Below are 20,831 nucleotides of genomic sequence, written 5' to 3' on the forward strand. Positions count from 1 at the left end.
GTTCGAAGCACGTTTTGCCATGTCTTTTCACTGTGAGAACCCTGTTTAACGTGTAGCAAGCCGAGGCAACAGCTTCAGTCCAGAATCAAACTGGAAGCTGAGACTCAACCAACATGGTTCTTGCAGTCTCAATTAAGGTTCTGTTCTTTCTTTCAGCGACTCCATTTTGTTGTGGTGTGTACCGAGAGCTGTATTCATGAAGGATTCCTTTTGCAGTGCAAAATTCATCCATAACCCTGTTTTTGAACTCGGTTCCGTTGTCGCTTCGAATTCGCCTCACCTTTAGATTATAAAGATTTTCCAACAAGGTGATCAAATTCTTTAGAATTTCTGGAGTCTCGCTCTTGTGAACCATGAAGTCAACCCATGAAAATCTTGAATAGTCATCAGTGACTACCAAGCAGAAAACCTCCTCGTGCACACTCTTGTGTTTGACTGGGCCGAAAAGGTCCATATGCAGACGTTCGAGTGGCATGTTTACAGTGTTAACCTTTTTCAATGGATGTGATTTCTTGATTTGCTTCCCTTTCTGACACGGCACACAGACATCTTGAAGTTAAAAATTCTTCACATTGACACCTCTCACCAAATTGTTTTTGACAAGGTGATTCATTTTTCTGAGGTGAATATGACCCATCCGTCTGTGCCAAGAGATCGTCTCCTTGTCAGTGGCTTTTGAAATAAAGCAAGTAACTTGTTTGGACTTAGTTATTGCTTGGCTCATATCAAGGACATACAAATCATTAACTCTTGGTGCTAATAAGAGAATCCATTCTGCGGGAATCTTGAATCCTGGCTTCAGCACATAACAACCGGCATCATCAAAATGCACGGTGAACTTCTTGTCGCAAATCTGAGAAACACTCAGGAGATTGTGATCCAACTGTTGCACATAATTGATTTTGTCGAAACTCACAATTCCATTTGAGATCATTCCCTCGCCGGTGATATACCCTCCTTTGTCTCCAGCAAACGCGACATAACCTCCTCTTATACTTCGCACATCGAAAAGAAGACGATAGTCGCCCGTCATGTGCCTGGAAGCCCCACTATCAACAATCCAATGACTATTAATAGTTCCTCCTGGAGCCGCCTGCACATGCAACTAACTTATCAGTTTGAGAGGGGGACCCAAGCCTTTGTGGACTTGGGTCGTCCTTGATCATCAAGGAAGGTGATCTCAATCACTTGATGATTAGGAAAAAGAACTTGTGGTGGTCCCCCTGATTGAATTACCTGCTTTTGCTTCCAAGCTGTTTGTCGTTTACCAGTATTTGAATTTATTGTTTTAGCATTTACTGGTTTTACAGTTTCAGGTTTTGCTTGTACAGGTTTTTCTTCTTTGACCTCTGATTTTAAGGCCTTTTCAATTACCTTTTGATTCTTTTGCTTTAGCTTCTTTTCCCTTTCTTTCAAGACACGTGGGTCCTGTTTCGGGGAAACTGGTCGTTTTTGGTAATTGATTTCTTGGGGAGCACTCGTTTTTGACTTCAGCTTTTGCAGGTATGGGCAATATCTTACAATATGCCCAACTGTGCCACATTCAAAACATGTTCTCCGCTCTACAAACCTCGGAGAAACATGTTGATGACCAGACGAAGAACCAGACAATGAACTTTGTGATCTAGACGTACTAGGACCTAAATCACATCCGTTGGTGTGTTGGGTGTAATTGTTCTGATCATTTCGTTTTAAAATTCTAACTTGTTTTACAAAATCAACGTTAGATTTATCCTGAAATGTTTCAAGTTTGTCTGAACCAGTGGATCCAACAAAGTTCATTTTTGGTTCTTGTCTCTTAACAGAAGCTCTTTTGTTTTGCACCTTTTGTTGTTGAACCTTAGGTTGCTCAACCCTTGATTGTTGAATTTTAGGTTGTGCAGCCTTAGGTTGAGTAGCCTTAGACTGTTCAACTTTAGGTTGTTGAACCTTTGGTTGTTCAGTCTTAGGCTGCTGAACTTTAGGTGCTTGAACATTCTTGTTCTGAGCCTTCTTTCCCTGTACCTTACCCTTTCCGGAGTTGTCTTGTTGTTTTCGCTCAATTGGTAGTTTTTGGTTTCCGTATTGTTTTCTAATTTGTTCACACGAAATTGGATCACATTGAGTGACTGTTACTTTGCCACTTTTGTTCCCCAAAAACTTATCAGTGCATCCTTCAAAAATTTGCTCAATTAAATCTTGATTTACATTTTTAATTGGAAAATCTTTGTTAGAGTAGATTTTGCTATCTCCTTTGAGCGTATACAACAAGTTATTCCCTTCAGAGCTAACTACAAGGGATTCCATTGCTTTTGACATTTCAGTCTTACTCGGTTTCACTGGTGGATCACACAGAATGTGATTCTCGATAGGAATATCTGTTGTAACCGAGTTAGACTGTTGTTTCACAATTTCTTCAGATTCATTGTCCGAAGAATCAGCATCCTCAATAATGGGAGGACTCTGTTCCTTAACACACGATGAATCTGTCACATTCTCAGATTCTGATTGACCTGAGGATGATGTACCAGTTGTGAACCCTAGGCCTGCTGCAAAGTCATCTAGACCGAGTGGCACAGTAGGTTCAAAACGGGGCATATCCTCGTCATCAGACAATTTGGAGTAATTGTGATTCATTGGGGGAGGGCATGATTTGAATCCAATACATTTTGTATCCCCCTTTTTCTTTTGAACATCAATAATGTGATCCAATACATAGCGGGAATTGGAATAGCTTTCCAATTTCTGCTTGATTGTCTCACATTCACATCGAGCTGTTGCTAACTCTACCATTTGCTTTTCAATTGTGTCAATAAGATTATTGTTAGCATGTTGTTTTCGAAAAACAGCCTTTTGTAATTCTGAAACATCATGTCTTAATGACGCAATTGTTGCTTTAAATTCCTTTTCATTTCTGGTTAAAAACAAGTTAGCTTCGGTTGCTTTAGAAAGATCTACAATCAATTCTTGATTGTGTTTGTGTGTGATTTCAAACTGACTTTCCTTTTCTGCATATTTTAAACACTTTGCACATTCAATAGGAACAGAAATAGAGTCAGAATTAGTATCACATACCTGAGAAGTTTGACCTTCTACGTGAGCCATAAAGGCTGTATGAAAAGAAAAAGATCCATCTTCAGAGAAAAACTTTGCAAGCTTCTCGGAAGTTCCAGCAGATTTCTGGCAGAGAATAGATCTCCTCTTGCATAATGCTTCAGCTTCAGCCAAAAGCTCATCAACTTCCAAATCCAAAGCATCACTTGACAAATCACCAGCATCAAGTGATTCCCCATTCATGCTCCCACTATAACCCGAACTATCTTCATCTTCTGAAGATTCACCAGCAGACACGGGTTCTACTACCTTCTCAATCACTTTAGCATAACATGCTGTTCCACCATTTCCTCCTTCTCCAAGCTGAAGATTCCAGTTGCAGATTTCATCAGCTTGAACAACCAATCCTCTGTGGGGATTAGTGTTTGTGGATCCAGATGCATTTCCTCCAACAGGAACTATTGATCTGACAGAATTGTTGTTCTGTTGCTGTTGTGGCTGTCCTTGATTCCTGAAGGGATTCTGATTTCCTTGCTTAGGTGGCTTCTGACACTCCCGCTTGAAGTGACCCTTTTCACCACAATTGAAGCAAGTGACAACATTCTTATCAAAACCATACTTGGTGTTGTTGTTGCTTTCCAAGTTGGTTCTCCCCGTCCTTTCCATAAACTCCTTTGCTCTTCGAATTGCACTAGCAAGAGCCCATTTGATATCCATCATTTCAAACTCTTCTTTATCCACTTGCTGATAATCTTCATTGGTTAGATTGATATTCCCAATCTAACCTGCAACTAATCCACAATAAGCACTAACCAAGGTATTCAACATCTCCATATGCTCCTTGGCTATTTCAACAGTGACTTTGGAAAAGTTGGAAGTGTCTAATCTGACTGTGTTCGGATTGGAAGTGGCTTGAAAGTTTGAAGAGCTTCCATAAAACCCTTGCTGTTGCGGTAGTTGCTGCTGAGCTCTGTTTGGGTCTAAGAAAGGCGGTGGTGTGAATTGCTGAGCTGTCGGTTGCACATACTGTTGTTGAGAAGAAGAATCTGGTCTTGAATACATCTTCGTGTATGCTGAAGGATCAAACTGATTTGTTGTGGAAGGTCCGGTGTTTGAGATGAAAGCTGTTTGAAGCTTCGCGTGTTGAGAGGCTGGTTTTTCTCCACTGATACCTCCTGCAATCCCAAAGTACATCTCTGGATTTTGAGGAGTTAGTGTTCTTTTTGCCTTAAGCTTTTCTTCCACATCCTTGTTCTCCAATTTTTGAATTAACTCATAAACGGTGATTGTGTCTAGAACACAATTTTCTTTGAGAATTTCAAGAAAACTGCTCCACTTTGCTGGTAAGCTATCAGCGAATCTCTGCACCATTTCTTGTGGAGTAGCAGTGACTTTAAAAGCAAACATCTCGCTCAACAAGTGATGGAACCTTGTAGATAACTCTGCCAAAGTCTCATTCTCCATACACGTGAATCCTTCAAACTCTTTCTTCAGTAATTCTTGCTTGATCTTTCTAGATTGAGCATTTCCTTCACATCTTAACGTGAGCATATCCCACAAGCTTTTAGTAGTCGTGCAGTAAACAAACTGATGGTAAATGTCTCTTTGAAGAGCTTGTGTGAGAATCATGAATGCTTTCTTTTCTAACTCATATTTCTTCTTATCATCATCCGACATAGTGCTGTAAGTCGTTGGATTAGATCCTGCAACTTCCAAATCATTGTCAAATGCAGTGAAGAAACACATCCATAGATCTTGACCTTGCCCCTGAACATAAGTTCTCAGCCTTTCTTTCCACCATCCCCAATCATTGATGTGATTTAGCTTTGGCGGTTTTGTGCTTGTACCAGTTTCACTGTCGTTCTGCATCATTGCTTGAATGCTGCTGCTTTGATTTGTGACCAATGCCCATTGATTTGCAGTTATCATTGCAGCTTGAGGTGGGGCAATAGCTCGCATCCATGCAGTTTTATCAAAATCTGACGCAGATTGCGTAGCTGATGATTGTGGAGTCAAAGTTGTTGTAGTCCACGCGGTTGGATCCCACTGACCGTTTGTTCCCATTTTATGAAAATTAATATATTAAGTGAAAATTGATTTAAAATTTGAAAAATTAATTTTCACAAACTACGTTAAAAACTTGAATGATAACAAACAGCCGAAAGATCCTTGATCGAAAGACCTGAAAAACACAAACTGTTAAACTTAAATAGATAAGGGTCGAAAGATAGTAGTTGTTCGAAGGATCAACAGTGTTCGAAAGATCACTGTTGAATTTCGAACAATGATTTTGAAAGATTCTCCAAGACGAAGGATCCTTATCTTTCGAATAGTAACAGTAGATCGAACAATATATCCTTCGGAAAGATTCCTTGGCTCGAAAGATAAATCACAGACTTCGAAGGATGTTCGAAGGATCAATATCTGTCGAACCTCCTTTGATCGAAAGATGATCTTTCGACCTCGAAGGATATCTTTCGATGTGAACTGACACAGTTGACACAAAGGTGACAGGTTGGTGAAAAGGTGATTGGTTGGTGGACAACTTTCGGCAGAAAGGTATGATCAGACCTCACCTTTCTACCAACTCAGATTTGACTAATAAAAAATTGCCTAAAATAGAAGGTTCTTATCTAGAAACCGGTCACCGGAGTAAGCCAGAATTTTGGCCGGAAATTACCAAACCTTTTAAAACAAGATTTTGAGTTACCCAAACCTTCCTTTAACACACCCGGTTAGTTTAGAACACGTTTTTACGTCAAGAAATCCAAGAAAAACACTAAAAACGGGTGCTAAACCAAGTGAGTTTTGTCCAAACACTCCAAAGTCTTGTGATGTGCGTGAAGTGTGTTATATTTTACATGTATATTTAAGCCCTTTTTACACTTTTAGCCAAGTTTTAAATTTATAAAACACGATATTCACTAACACTAAACACACATATGGGCAAGTGCACCCATCGTGGACGTAGTATAGTGTTGGTAAGATCCCGAGGTCGTCCAAGGACACAAGAGCTTTTAATACCGGTTTATCCTCAACGTCTAATCAAATCAAAAAGTGAGAAAAATGTTTTAAACTAAGAAAAATAAAAACTAACTAAATGCTGAAAAATAAAATAAAATAAAAAACAGATAGACAAGATGAATCACTTGGATCCGACACATGTGTTAGTATAACCTTTGATTATTTTCGCACTTTTGCACTTGTTTAAGAGATTATCTTAGTTATTGTAGTAGGCCCCTCTTTTGAAGGCGACGTTACCCTCAACCCAGTAGTTTGAGTCAGCAAGGATACAATCCTAAAGGGTCGGATTATTGAAAGATAATGAATTAAGTTATTAATGCAAATTGTGGTAGGCCCCGCTTTCGGCGGTGACGTTACCCTCGGCTAAGTAGTCTGAGTCAGCAGGGATACAGTCCTAAATAGCCGGGTTATAGTATTAATAGTAGTTAACTTATGAGGGGGTCAAAGAGTTTGGATCCCCGCCATCCAATACCTATGGGCATTGAAGGAGATCCTACTAAATTTGACCCAGGTCCTAAGCAGGACCTCTAAACGCTGAACAAGGGCAAGACCCTTACCAAACCGTTCCCTTAACCCCCGACCAGGTAGCCAACATACCTCCATATAGACCGTGGAGATATGAATGGTGAAAATCTTTTATTTTATATAGACAGTAAAATAATGCCAAGACACCACGGACAAACGATAAGGAAAGATCACCTTCAACATAAGTAACTAGTTATTAAAGTCATTAATACAAAACCAAATAAAAAGTGCAAAAGATTAAAAATAAAAAGTATTATACTAAACACTTGTCTTCACCAAGTGATGTAAGAGACTTAGGCAAACATGGCCTTGATTGTCAAGAACTCTTACGATCAATCTTGGATCCCGAGACGACTCACACACTCTACGATGGACAATGGATGATGGTGGTGGATGATGGTGTTATGGTGGTGGTGGGTGGTGGATGGAGTGTGAGAGAGGTGGTGTGCCAAGGGATGAGATGGAATGAAACCAAGCACCCCTATTTATAGGCTGAACAGAAGGCTGGGCACGGCCCCGTGTCCGCTGGACACGCCCCCGTGCCCGTCTGACACTCTCTCTCTTCATTAATTGTAATTCGCAATTACAATTAATGCGCCTGCTGTACTTTCACCACGCCCCCGTGCCCGCTGGACACGGCCCCGTGGTGGGCAATGGAAGCTTCTACTAGTTTGTCTTTTCTGCTGCTTCTTGGGCACGGCCCCGTGTCCGCTGGACACGGGGCGTGTTCAGTCTTCTGTTTTCTCTTCTTTGCCTTGGGGGGTGCCGTTGAGGGTCCGGGCAGTCTACTTTTATTCCTTTTCTTGTATTTATGCTAGAATTAGTTGTCTTTTTGCTTCTTTTGTGATTTTGAGCTCATTTCATCCTGAAAATACAAAAGAAAGACAAAAACACTCTTTTTCCAACATTAGTACTTAAAAAGGGTTAGTTTTATGCCTTAATTGATGTGATTTATATGTTGCATTTTACACACATCAAATACCCCCACACTTGAACTTTTGCTTGTCCTCAAGCAAAACTCTTTAAATGTGGCTTACACTCCCAAATGGAATAGGTAGAAGAGAAAGTTTTTAGCTTGTCCTAGAGTGTCGGGAATCTAAGGTCTTTGTAAGTTTTATTTTTATTTATTTACAATCCTATTCGTTATGATTTATTTTGAACGTTTCATAAGATAAATTACTTATTCGGGCATAGCATGCCTTATTAAAATTCCATTTATATACAAGTTCACATACCTCGCGGGGGATCACTCAACACTCGGCCGAAGGTGTAGATTTTTTTTAGTGAATCACTCGTGAGCGGCATGGAACTTACGCCTTCCATAGGCTTGCCAAGCAATCAATCCTCCTCCTTTTTAACTTTTTACCTTTGTAAATATCAAGAGGACTTTTGGGGTGAAGGGTTAGGCTTGGGTTAAAGGTGGTTGGTTGGGTTAGTTAGAAAAAGGGCGAAAATCGTAAAAAGCGTCGGTTTCCGTGACATACCTTATTTTTAGTGACTTTTTATTTTGAAGTATTTCTCCAAACAAGCTTTTATATAGCTTTTGTTTGTTTTTGACTTCATCATTGTTTTTTTTTTCATCACATAAAAAGGCGAGTTTACGAAAAACCGAGCTTGTTACTAAAATAAAGGGTGAAAAATAAAAAGGGTTTTTTGGTGGGTAAAAAGGGTTTTGGGGTAATAAAATGAAAGGTTTAGGCTCAAAGGGGCTATCTAGGGGGATTTTGGGTAGGTGGTAAAAAAAATGAAAAATAATGGTTTAGAAAGAAAAATATGGTTAGTCCTAATGCCTCCATCACTTACTTACCTGGGTTTAAGTTGGTAAGGACCGGGAATGTATCGTGGTGGCAAGTTCTAAAGTTGTAAGAACCAAGCGGCTATTCACACAAGAAACGAAAAATGAGCATTTAGTCTAAATATGTATATTTTTATGCTCAATAAAAGCTCAAAACTCACTTTTGTGGGAATGAGTTTTTAATGTGATCAAGTATATATAATCGAATTTTTAACTAGACTTGTTATGCCGTTTCGTAATTTTCTTATGTTGGTTCTTTGTTATCACGACGCTATCGGTTGTAAATTTGTAAAAATATAACCTTTTTAGAACTTGTTATTCCCAACTTAAACTAAGACAAGTAAATGATAAAAAAAAATGAAAAAGTTTTTAAAAAAATTTGGGGTGTTTAGCGGTTCCAATAGAGTTTTGTGTAAGGCTTGTATTTAGGATTTGCAAAATTCAAGGTTTTAGCATCCCCCCACACTTAAATTACACATTGTCCTCAATGTGTCCAAAAATAAGGTTTTTTGGTTGATTAGAATGTGTAAAAGTAGGTTAAAAAGCAAAGATTTATGTTACTGGCATCCTGGACACGACCTCGTGGTGACCGGGCACGGCCCCGTGGTCAGGTGCCAGTAACAGAAATTAAAGAATTAAAACAGAAGCCTGGACACGGGGGCGTGTCCGCTGAACATGGCCCGTGTCCAGTTACCTGAACTGGGTGTTTTTCTGCAGGTGGCTCAGCACGGGGTCGTGTTGGTTGGGCACGGCCCGTGTTGAGCCTTCTGTGATGGAGATTTGTGTCGGGTTGCTCTGTTCTTTGTGCATGGGTCCATTTTTCTCGTTCCCCTTTTCATCCATTACCACCATGAGTGTGTTTTATTCTGCAAAATAAAACTAAAAGATTAAACTAAACTAAGGATAGTTCCGCGGAATGCCTCCGTGGTGCGCCACGTTTATAAGGGTCCTTGGCTAGACCCGATTCGAGGTTATATATTTTCTGAGTGGGATGCCTGGCGTCCCATGTTACACCGTCGGAGAGCAGCATCCAAGCTCGAATCAATAACCTTCATGTAATTGACCGGGTCGTCGTCCTCTATTCTCTTCCCAACTCCGAATTTCACTTCATCATCCCCATACCTCAAGGTGAGTGTCCCGTCATTGATATCTACCACTGCTTGGGCTGTGGCAAGGAAGGGTCTCCCTAGTATAAGGGGGACCTCGGTGTCTTCCTCCATATCGAGTATGACAAAGTCAGCTGGATAAACGAATCTGCTTACCTTTACCAAGACATTCTCGATGACACCTTGTGGGAATTTGACGGATCGATCAGCGAGTTGTATGCTCATTTTTGTAGGGCTCGTGGTTCCCAAGCCGAGTCTTTTGAACATTGATGAGGGCATGAGGTTAATGCTAGCCCCTAGGTCGGCTAAGGCATTGCGAACGGGCGATTCCCCTATTGAGCACGGAATCGTGAAGCTTCCGGGATCGATTTTTTTTGGGGAAGTTTATTGAGCACAAGGGCAGAGCATTCTTCGCCTAAATTGACTAATTGCAAATTTTCAATTGTCTTCTTATGCGTAAGGAAGTCCCTCATGAATTTAGAGTATTTGGGCATTTGGGTTAGGACTTCGTTAAAAGATATATTGACATGCAATTGTTTTAACAGACTTTCGAATTTTGCGAATTGCTCATTTGTCTTTTGACGAATTAACCTACCGGGGTACGGAACTCGAGGAGCCTTGGTAGGCTCTGGTGACGGAGGAGAGTTCTTCTCCTGCAGAGGTGTCGGCACTGTTTCTTCCGTTGGCGGTGGCACTTCTGCAGGCCCTACGGTGCGGTTTCGTAGTGTGATGAGGTGAACTTGCGCCTTTGGGTTTGTTTCGGTATTGCTAGGTAATGCGCCTTGCGGTCTCTCGGAAAAATTTTGAGCTATTTGATTTAATTGTTTTTCTATGTTTTGAATGCTAGCTTGTTGATTTCTAAAATTAGATTCTAATTGTAGAAATCTTTCCGAGTTTTTCTTATCAGTGTCAGAGACGAGGCGAGATATAGTATCTTTGAGCCTTTCTCGTCCACCTTGTTGCTGAGTGAAATTTTGTGACTCATTTCTTGGTTGCTGAAAGTTTGTTTGTTGGGTTTGTTGGTTACTACTATTGCCGGGTTCCCTCCAACCGAGGTTTGGGTGGTTTCGCCATCCTTGGTTGTAAGTTCCCGTTGGGGGACCCGACGGCCTAGGTCTATTATCAATGTAGTTTACCATTTCTTGTTGATCGTCCGTTTCTTTCATGCAACTCCAATTTTCATGTGGCCCACCACATCCTTCACAAGCCATAACTGAGACTGTTTTTGTCATTTCTAATTTTTTTATTTTTGAAGAAAGGGCCTTGATTTGGGCTTGTAAAGAAGTGCTTTCGTCGACCTTATGGGCGCCCGGGGCGATAGACTTATTTCCCCGGGGGGTATGCCTTTGAAAATTGGTTTGAGCAATTTCCTCAATCTGATTATATATTTCGTGTGGGCGTCGATTACCTAAAAGTCCCCCGGAGCTAGAATCAAGTGTCTGCCTAGTGTGTGGCAACAATCCATTATAGAAAGTGGATACTTGTTGCCATATTGCGAGGCCGTGATGGGGACACTTGCGTAATAGCTCCTTGAACCTTTCCCAAGTTTCATATAAGGATTCCCCGTCCTCTTGTGAATATGTATTAATTTCAGCCATTAACTTAGCAGTTTTAGCAGGAGGGAAATACTTATATAGAAATTTTTGGGCTAGTTCATCCCAGGTGTTTACCGATCCAGCTGGGAGGGCATTGAGCCAAGCTTTCGCTCGGTCTTTTAGTGAGAAGGGAAACATACGGAGGCGGATGGCGTCGTTTGATGCTCCATTGATCCGAAAGGTATCACATATTTCCAAGAAATTAGTTATATGTAGATGGGGATCCTCGTCCGCAAGCCCGTGGAAGGTTGCGGAGTTTTGGAGCATTTGTATCAAATGCGGCCGAAGTTCGAAGTTATTGGCTTCGACATTCGGAGCATTGATAGCGGCGCCTAGATTACCTACGGTGGGTCGTAGATAATCCATAAGGGTACGTTGGTCCGCCATTGGAGGTGGATCACCCGAAACCTTCTCTTGGTTTTTGGCTTTTAACCTTTTTCTGAGAAAGCGTTCGGGTTCTTCTAGTTGTTCTTTTATGTCTTTATTGGAACTGGAGCTCATACACTACGTGAGGTTGGCGTCGGGTTCCAAGTCCTGCAATAAAAACAGAAAAGAATGTTGGTCAGAAGGTTCACCACGGCCCCGTGTTGAGCGAACACGGCCCGTGGTCGGAATTTCAGTGATTGTTTTCCAGATCCCAGTTACTGGAAGTTGGACACGGCCCCGTGTTGCACCGGCACGGCCCCGTGGTCAGCCTTCTGTAACTTGGAAAACAAAAACTGCCAGTAACGATGCTGGGCACGGCCCGTGTCCGACCAGGCACGGCCCCGTGCCGAGCTCTGCAGAAGCTGTAAATCTACGAAAAATCCTAAAAATTAAAGAAAAAAAATAAAAATATGACTAGGCCGTTGATTCCTAACTTTCTTAAAATCCTTGTGTCCCCGGCAACGGCGCCAAAAACTTGATGTGCGTGAAGTGTGTTATATTTTAGATGTATATCTAAGCCCTTTTTACACTTTTAGCCAAGTTTTAAATTTATAAAACACGATATTCACTAACACTAAACACACATATGGGCAAGTGCACCCATCGTGGACGTAGTATAGTGTTGGTAAGATACCGAGGTCGTCCAAGGACACAAGAGCTTTTAATACCGGTTTATCCTCAACGTCTAATCAAATCAAAAAGTGAGAAAAATGTTTTAAACTAAGAAAAATAAAAACTAACTAAATGCTGAAAAATAAAATAAAATAAAAAACAGATAGACAAGATGAATCACTTGGATCCGACACGTGTGTTAGTATAACCTTTGATTATTTTCGCACTTTTGCACTTGTTTAAGAGATTATCTTAGTTATTGTAGTAGGCCCCTCTTTTGAAGGCGACGTTACCCTCAACCCAGTAGTTTGAGTCAGCAAGGATACAATCCTAAAGGGTCGGATTATTGAAAGATAATGAATTAAGTTATTAATGCAAATTGTGGTAGGCCCCGCTTTCGGCGGTGACGTTACCCTCGGCTAAGTAGTCTGAGTCAGCAGGGATACAGTCCTAAATAGCCGGGTTATAGTATTGATAGTAGTTAACTTATGAGGGGGTCAAAGAGTTTGGATCCCCGCCATCCAATACCTATGGGCATTGAAGGAGATCCTACTAAATTTGACCCAGGTCCCAAGCAGGACCTCTAAACGCTGAACAAGGGCAAGACCCTTACCAAACCGTTCCCTTAACCCCCGACCAGGTAGCCAACATACCTCCATATAGACCGTGGAGATATGAATGGTGAAAATCTTTTATTTTATATAGACAGTAAAATAATGCCAAGACACCACGGACAAACGATAAGGAAAGATCACCTTCAACATAAGTAACTAGTTATTAAAGTCATTAATACAAAACCAAATAAAAAGTGCAAAAGATTAAAAATAAAAAGTATTATACTAAACACTTGTCTTCACCAAGTGATGCAAGAGACTTAGGCAAACATGGCCTTGATTGTCAAGAACTCTTACGATCAATATTGGATCCCGAGACGACTCACACACTCTACGATGGACAATGGATGATGGTGGTGGATGATGGTGTTATGGTGGTGGTGGGTGGTCGATGGAGTGTGAGAGAGGTGGTGTGCCAAGGGATGAGATGGAATGAAACCAAGCACCCCTATTTATAGGCTGAACAGAAGGCTGGGCACGGCCCCGTGTCCGCTGGACACGCCCCCGTGCCCGTCTGACACTCTCTCTCTTCATTAATTGTAATTCACAATTACAATTAATGCACCTGCTGTACTTTCACCACGCCCCCGTGCCCGCTGGACACGGCCCCGTGGTGGGCAATGGAAGCTTCTACGAGTTTGTCTTTTCTGCTGCTTCTTGGGCACGGCCCCGTGTCCGCTGGACACGGGGCGTGTTCAGTCTTCTGTTTTCTCTTCTTTGCCTTGGGGGGTGCCGTTGAGGGTCCGGGCAGTCTACTTTTATTCCTTTTCTTGTATTTATGCTAGAATTAGTTGTCTTTTTGCTTCTTTTGTGATTTTGAGCTCATTTCATCCTGAAAATACAAAAGAAAGACAAAAACACTCTTTTTCCAACATTAGTACTTAAAAAGGGTTAGTTTTATGCCTTAATTGATGTGATTTATATGTTGCATTTTACACACATCATCTTGTATAAACTCGGTTTTTAACAAGGAAAAGAGCCACGACTCTGATACCACTTGTAGGTCCCTCTCGGAGGTTGAGGTTAAACCTTATCCTTGTTATGTTTAACACTCTAGCAAGTGTGGAATCCAAGCTAGAATGCAAACCGATAGTTTAGATGAGAACAAAAGCTACAAAGAGAAAGAGTAGACACACAAGATATCAAAGTTTTCTCTTGTATTTCAGTGGACACGGTTACAACCCTTGACCAAACTGAAAATGCTCTCTACAAGACTTGGTTCACTCACAAACAACTCTATCGGATGTCTTTTTGTCTCACAATCTGTTCTGTGAAGTGAACCCATATATATACCCATAACAGTTAGACTGGTCGAAGGATCAGATTGACTGCTCGAAAGATGATCTGTCGATCATACAGCTATCGAAGGATCCACATATACCTCGAAGGATGGTATATCCTTCGAGGTCCAACTGCATCCATCGAAGGTTATCTTTCGAGCTCATCGAAGGATATAAATAATCTTTCGATGACATCCTTCAACACAACAAACTTACAATCTATGTGTTAACTGTTTGGCCAAGTCAAACCAGGAGGATGGTTGACTTGGTCAAACTTACATCAAAACACATATACAGACCAACCTAAGACGTAACCCAGACTAACAAAAGACATCGTTTTGTATCATGACAAAATACAGACAAAGTACAGACACAAGTGCACCAACAAAAATCAAGCGAGCACCAAAGTAAAGGCTATTAGATCTGACAATGGAACAGAATTCAAGAACGCTACGTTGGATACATTCTGCATTGCAAAGGGAATTGATCGTCAGTATAGTGCACCAAGAATTCCTCAACAGAATGGAGTGGCTGAAAGAAGAAATCGTACTCTTATCGAGGCTGCACGAACTATGCTGGCAGACTCGAAGCTTCTTAGTTTCTTTTGGGCTGAAGCAGTTAGCACGGCTTGTTACGTCCAGAATCATGCTTTAATAAATAAACGTCATATGAAAACTCCTTATGAGATTCTGGAAGGACGTAAACCTTCGGTTTCATACTTTCGTATCTTTGGATGTCCATGTGTATTATTACTTATGGACTCTAATGGAAAGTTTGAAGTCAGAGGGGACGAATGTTTCTTTGTTGGATATGCAAAAGGCTCTGCCTATAGAGTATACAACAAAGTAACTAAAAAGGTCGTCGAGTCGTGCAACATTGAATGGCTCGAAGAAAATGCTACGGATGCTAGAGTTGGACCAGATTGGTTATATGATTATGCAAATTTGTTTAAATCATTTAACAACTTGTCAAGTGTATCTTCAGATGCAGGTGTGTCTACTCCAAATTAGCCATTGTCTTTTGGTGATACTGAGGAAGAAAAACAGGCAGAAGGGAGCTTCAGACATCATACCATTGACCCACCAGGCATGGTTTTTACACAGCATCCTTTGCCTCAACAAACGTCTCCTGAAGGTGCACAATCCAGTGGAATTTCAACTAATGCAGCTGGATCAGAACTGTTTGCTGATCCTATTCCTGAAGAATGTACTATAATCACTCCTGTGAGTCACAGTCCGGTAGCACCTAATGAGGGGGAGTCAAGTAACATACACACATCTCTAGACGAGACGATACCTGAATTTGCCATTCCAACTAGTGTTCAAATAAATCATCCTATTGAGAATGTGATAGGTCCTGTGATTGCAGGAGTTCAGACCAGAAGCCAATCAGGAACCATTAATTTGTGCTTATATTCTAGCTACATTTCTCAAATTGAACCTAAAACCATTGATGTAGCGTTGCAGGAACCAGGCTGGGTTGATGCTATGCACGAAGAGCTAAACCAGTTCGAGAAGCTAGGAGTATGGAAACTTGTGGAGTTGCCAAAAGGAAAACGCAAGCTTGGAACTCGGTGGTTTTCAGAAATAAGCAAGATTCTGAAGGAGTTATCGTTCGAAATAAAGCACGATTAGTGGTTCAAGGATTCAAACAAATAGAGGGTCTGGATTATGATGAAGTATATGCTCCGGTTGCGCGACTTGAAGCCATTCGGATCTTTTTAGCCTACGCGTCATATATGGGGTTCATTGTGTATCAGATGGACGTCAAGACAGCGTTTCTGTATGGAGATGTGAAGGAAGAAATTTTTGTTGAGCAGCCACCGGGTTTTGTTCATCCAGTTCATCCAGAATATGCCTACAAGCTTGACAAGGCATTGTATGGATTGCACCAAGCACCACGAGCTTGGTATGCTACTTTAACTGAACATCTTCTGGCTCATGGGTATGCACGTGGCACGATAGATCAGACTCTGTTTTTCAAGAGAGTGGGCAAGGATCAAATCTTGGTTCAAATTTATGTCGGTGATATTATCTTCGGGTCTACAAGTGAGGAGCTTTGCAAAGAGTTTGAGAGTGTGATGCAAAAGAAGTTTGAGATGAGTGCACTCGGTGAAATGACATTGTTTTTGGGTTTACAAGTTAAACAAGATTCACGGGGCATTCTAATTCATCAAGGGAAATATGTGGATGATGTGCTGAAGAAATTCAAGTTCACTGACACTAAACCGGCCGAAACTCCAATGGCAGAGAGACCGTTGTTAACTGAAGATGCTGAAGGATCCTTTGTTGATCAACGACTTTATCGGTCTATGATTGGATCATTGATGTATCTGACAGCTAGTCGTCCTGACATCATGTTTGCTATCTGCAATTGCGCACGATATCAGGCTAATCCTAAAACTTCTCATCTTACTACTGTTAAACGAATCTTTCGGTACCTTAAAGGCCGACCTAGGTTTGGTTTGTGGTATCCGAGGGATTCGAATTTTGACCTGTTTGCGTTTTCTGACAGTAATTTTGGAGGCACTGACAAGGACAGGAAATCCACCTCTGCTGGATGTCAATTTTTGGGTGACAGGATCATTTCTTGGCAATGCAAGAAGCAGCAAACGGTAGCTATTTCCACAGCTGAAGCAGAATATGTTGCCGCTTCGGCATCTTGCTCTCAAGTGGTGTGGATGCAACATCAATTGCAGGACTACGGTTTGACTTATCTTAAGACTACCATATACTGTGATAATGATGCTGCCATACAAATTGTGAAAAATCCTGTTTTCCACTCAAAAACCAAGCACATTGATATTAAAGTTCATTTTATACGTGACTGCTTTGACAGAGGTCTTATTAAATTGGAGCAAATCGACACAGATGCAAATGCTGCCGATTTGTTCACCAAACCTGTTAGCAGTTAGAAATTTCAGGTGCTTGTGGATTTTCTGAAAATGATCCGCTTTACTGATTGAGCATGTTTTGTTTTATGTCATAGGTAAATTTGTTCATAAAGTTTTCTATTCTTAGGTAGTTTTTATTTATGCTCAAATTTAGGGGGAGAAAATTTTGAAAAATATAAAAACATTAAAAAATTTGAAAAATACAAAAAGAAGTATTGCATCATGACATGGGAAATGAAATAAATCTTCACATTATGGTAGAGGGCCGTCACATGTATGACCAGTATCGAAATAGTTTGACTCTAGTATGATGTGCTGGTAGGCTCTATCCTTAAGACTGGAAGAATTGACTATTTCTGTTCAGAACTAATTAATACATGACCTCAGGAAAGAAAATCACTTGGAATTAGCTCATTTCTATTTGAATGTTTGTATGTTGTCCCGATACACACAATTTTGATCTGCCTCTGAAATTTTCTCTGAAAAAGTCATGTACCTCCTCTGCTGTATCCAGATACATGCTGATCTGGAGGTGCTAGGCAACGTCAGCTTCTGCTGCATCCAGATACATGCTGACCTAGCTGTACGTTGTCGCTCTGTAGATCAATTAAACACCCGAAAGAGGCCCTCAAGTGCCCAAAAGAAACCCAAGAAACCTATATCAAACTGAGAAAATCTCATTTGATTTGTATATTATACCATCTCTGCTTAGGATCTTTTCAGTTCCCAGTTAAAATTTCAGAGATCTGGATTGGACTTGTGAAATATGTGGTAGGGAAGATACTTGCATGATAGAGTGTGCTGTTTATATCTCCGGGATCTGATTAGTATTTGTTTGAGTGTTCATTGTTAAGAAATCAAAACATGATAAAATTTGTTACAGGCAGTTATATGAAAAAGGTCAAGGAAAATGAGTTTAGAAGGACAAATATACTGGCAATCGTCTAGATCATTCATTAGTAGATCAGTGTTGACAAGTGTTGTCAAGCCCGAAACCTGTGATTTGATCCCTGAGCAATTATGATATTTCCTTATTTTATTTTTTTAAATAATATTTCGATATTATTTAATTTTTGTTTGTAGGTTTTTGTGTTCATAATAACATGCTCAGGAAGTTGAAGGGTCATATTGAAAATTTTGAATTCAAATTGGATTGCTGATATAATTGATTTTTCTTATAATAAATCCAATTTTGAGTCAGATGTGTAGTCTCGATTCGAGACTGTGGTCTCAGCCCAAATGTGTTAAAGGCCCTGCCCACAGATTAGGTTATTTAAAGAAGTCTCGACTCGAGACCTCATTATGTTCTCGAAACCAATCACTGTTATTTTCAAAACTCTCTCTCTCTCTCTCTCTCCGGTGACTTCCTGATTTTTCCGACGATTACTCCGGTTTCGACCTGCTGTTAAAGGTAGTTTGATGATCTTAGTAATGTCTTATTTGAAGTTTTGCAGGATTTGTTGAAGGTTTGTTGAAGATTGTTTGATCATCTTATGAATGTTTGAAGATGCTCAAGAACCCTAAAGTTGGATATATTTTGGTCTTCAAAGATTTTAAAAGTGTTTTTGGATTTTGATCCAAATGTGACAGATCAAAAGTTGTTTGGGAGGTCTCGACTCAGATTGAAGGATTTATCTTAGGGACTCGAAATCTGTGATTGCGAGTCGCAAACTCATCAGTCTCGACTGAGGTCTCGAGTCGCAAACTCATCAGTCTCGACTGAGGTCTCGAGTTGGTGTCATATCAGTCTCGAGTCAAAAACAAGATAGTCTCGAGTTATTTTTATTGTCTCGACTCAAAACCTCACGGTCTCGACTCGAAACATTACGGTCTCGAGTGACATTATATTGATGTTTTTTTTTTTTTGCAATCTGAGTTGATGATCGATGACCAGCCTGTTGTATGATTGACCAGTGGTGTTGACTGTTGATATGATTTGTCTTGTTAATAAATTTCATCAAGATAAAAATCCTTATGGGCTTAATGTTTCTGTTGTGTAGTTATGGATTCGAAGTTTATTTCTACACATAATCAAGCTGGATACTTGGCTGCTCCTCCAACGAAGCACAGGGGATTATATACATCGCTGATTAAAGGGTTGAATAGTTGCAGACTCGTTCATGCATTGAGAGAGAATCCCGTTGTCTACGAGAGTTTAATTCAAGATTTTTGGAAGACTGCTAGTTTTGACGCTCTTGGAGCTGAAGGAAAGGGAGCTTTAATTGCTGAGATTCAAAAGAAATCCATTATTGTGACTGAACAGATGATAAGGGAGGTACTGCAGTTCAACGACCAGGAAACTGATCCTATTGAGCTGCCAGCCGGAACTGTGGAAGCGATTCTGCCGAGATTAAGTTATGAAGGAAAGTACCCTCCGTTAGTAAAGAAATTTGTGCATCCCTATTGGCGTTTGTTGGTGCACATGTTCATTCTCTGCATGACCGAAAATCGAGGAGGCGCTGATCAATTGAACATTACTCAGTCTGCTGCTTTTATCTGTCTAATAACCAATGCATCTTTCAATTACTCTAAGTATATATTCGAAGGAATGAAAAGAAATGTGAGAGGGGTTCGAAAGGACAAGTTTCTGATGTATCCAAGGTTCTTGCAGATGATTCTAAATGCTCGTTATCCAGATTTGGTGAGATCTGGAGATACTTTGGAGTTGAAGCCTATGGGTCCTGCTTGCTTTGGTGCTCTGACTCCGAAAAAGGGTACTGAAAAGAAGTTTGAAGGTTTGATTCCTCTGGAGAAATTTGGTCAGTTTGCTGAGACTGAGGATGTAGTTGCTGATCCGGTAATAGTACAACCTGTTCCTGTAAATGCAATGGTTGCTGAAGAACATGATGTTCAGGGTGCTGTTGATGATGTGCCTGAGACAGAGATTTTAACAATCAACTCTGATGATGAGGGTATAGAGATTATGTGTGATTCGGGAGATGATGAAGAGCTTCCTCCTGAAAATGAAGCTGAGAATGTTGTTTCTACTGTTCCATCGGTGATTACTGCTGAAAATTTGGCTTTGTTGTTAAAATCAGTGACTGATAAGATGGGAAATCCTCCTTCCGATCTTACAGTATCAAATGAGGAGCCTGATGAAAACCCAAAGGATCCTGATTCATTGCCTTTGAAGCGGAAAATGAGGGATCCTTGACTCGGAATGTATGTTGAGCAAAACAAAGATAAGCTCTTGAATGTTGCTGAAGATGATGAAGGTTTATATGACTTTGACTTTGAGAAAAGCATCACTGATACCACACCCACTGAAGAAGATGTATTTGGGCTCAATGCTGAAATTCAAGGAAGTGTTATGGAGACTACTTTAACAGATATACCAGCTGCAAATGTTGTTTCTGAGCCTTTATTTGAGAAAATGCCATCTATTGCTTCTGAAGATGCAGGTCCTTCTAGGACTATTCATGATGAACCTGGCAGTTCAAGTGGTAAGAGAATTGAAGAGCCATTAAGGATGCCCTTCGACGATGATTCTAGTAATGATGAGTTTATTAGCATGAGAGAGATGAAGAAGCGAGTGGTTGTGCTTGAGCAAGATTCGATTCACAAAGACGCCAAGATCATCCAACTTGAAGATACTATAGTGCAAAAAGATCAACAGATTGAACAGCTTCAAGGAGATACTATAGTGTAGAAAGATCAACAGATTGAACAGCTTCAAGGAGATGTTAGTTTATTGTTCAATATGGTGTATGATTTACGTGGAAAGCTAGAGAAGAAATTTGGGAATGAATTTTCTGATCCGACAGATGTAGAAAACAGAAGAAAAGCCTTTAATAGAGATGATGCTGAACGTAGTGCTGCTATGGAAAAATATTTTGAAAGACTGATTGATCCAGTTGCAGAAAAGGAAAAGGCTGAGAGAATAAAGAAGAAAAGGGAGTTTGTTATACTGAAGAACAAGAATCTTAAT

At 40.5% G+C, this 20,831-nt stretch overlaps 1 non-coding gene across 1 annotated transcript; it reads left to right on the forward strand.

Moving 5' to 3' along the window:
* The first annotated feature begins 10,980 nt into the window (after positions 1 to 10,980).
* LOC118491906 lies at positions 10,981 to 11,087 on the forward strand. The gene has a single exon (XR_004892351.1). It is a non-coding gene; the product is annotated as a small nucleolar RNA R71 (small nucleolar RNA).
* Positions 11,088 to 20,831: the final 9,744 nt, after the last annotated feature.

This window comes from Helianthus annuus, chromosome 4 (assembly GCF_002127325.2).
Source record: "Helianthus annuus cultivar XRQ/B chromosome 4, HanXRQr2.0-SUNRISE, whole genome shotgun sequence".
Lineage (NCBI taxonomy): Eukaryota > Viridiplantae > Streptophyta > Magnoliopsida > Asterales > Asteraceae > Helianthus > Helianthus annuus.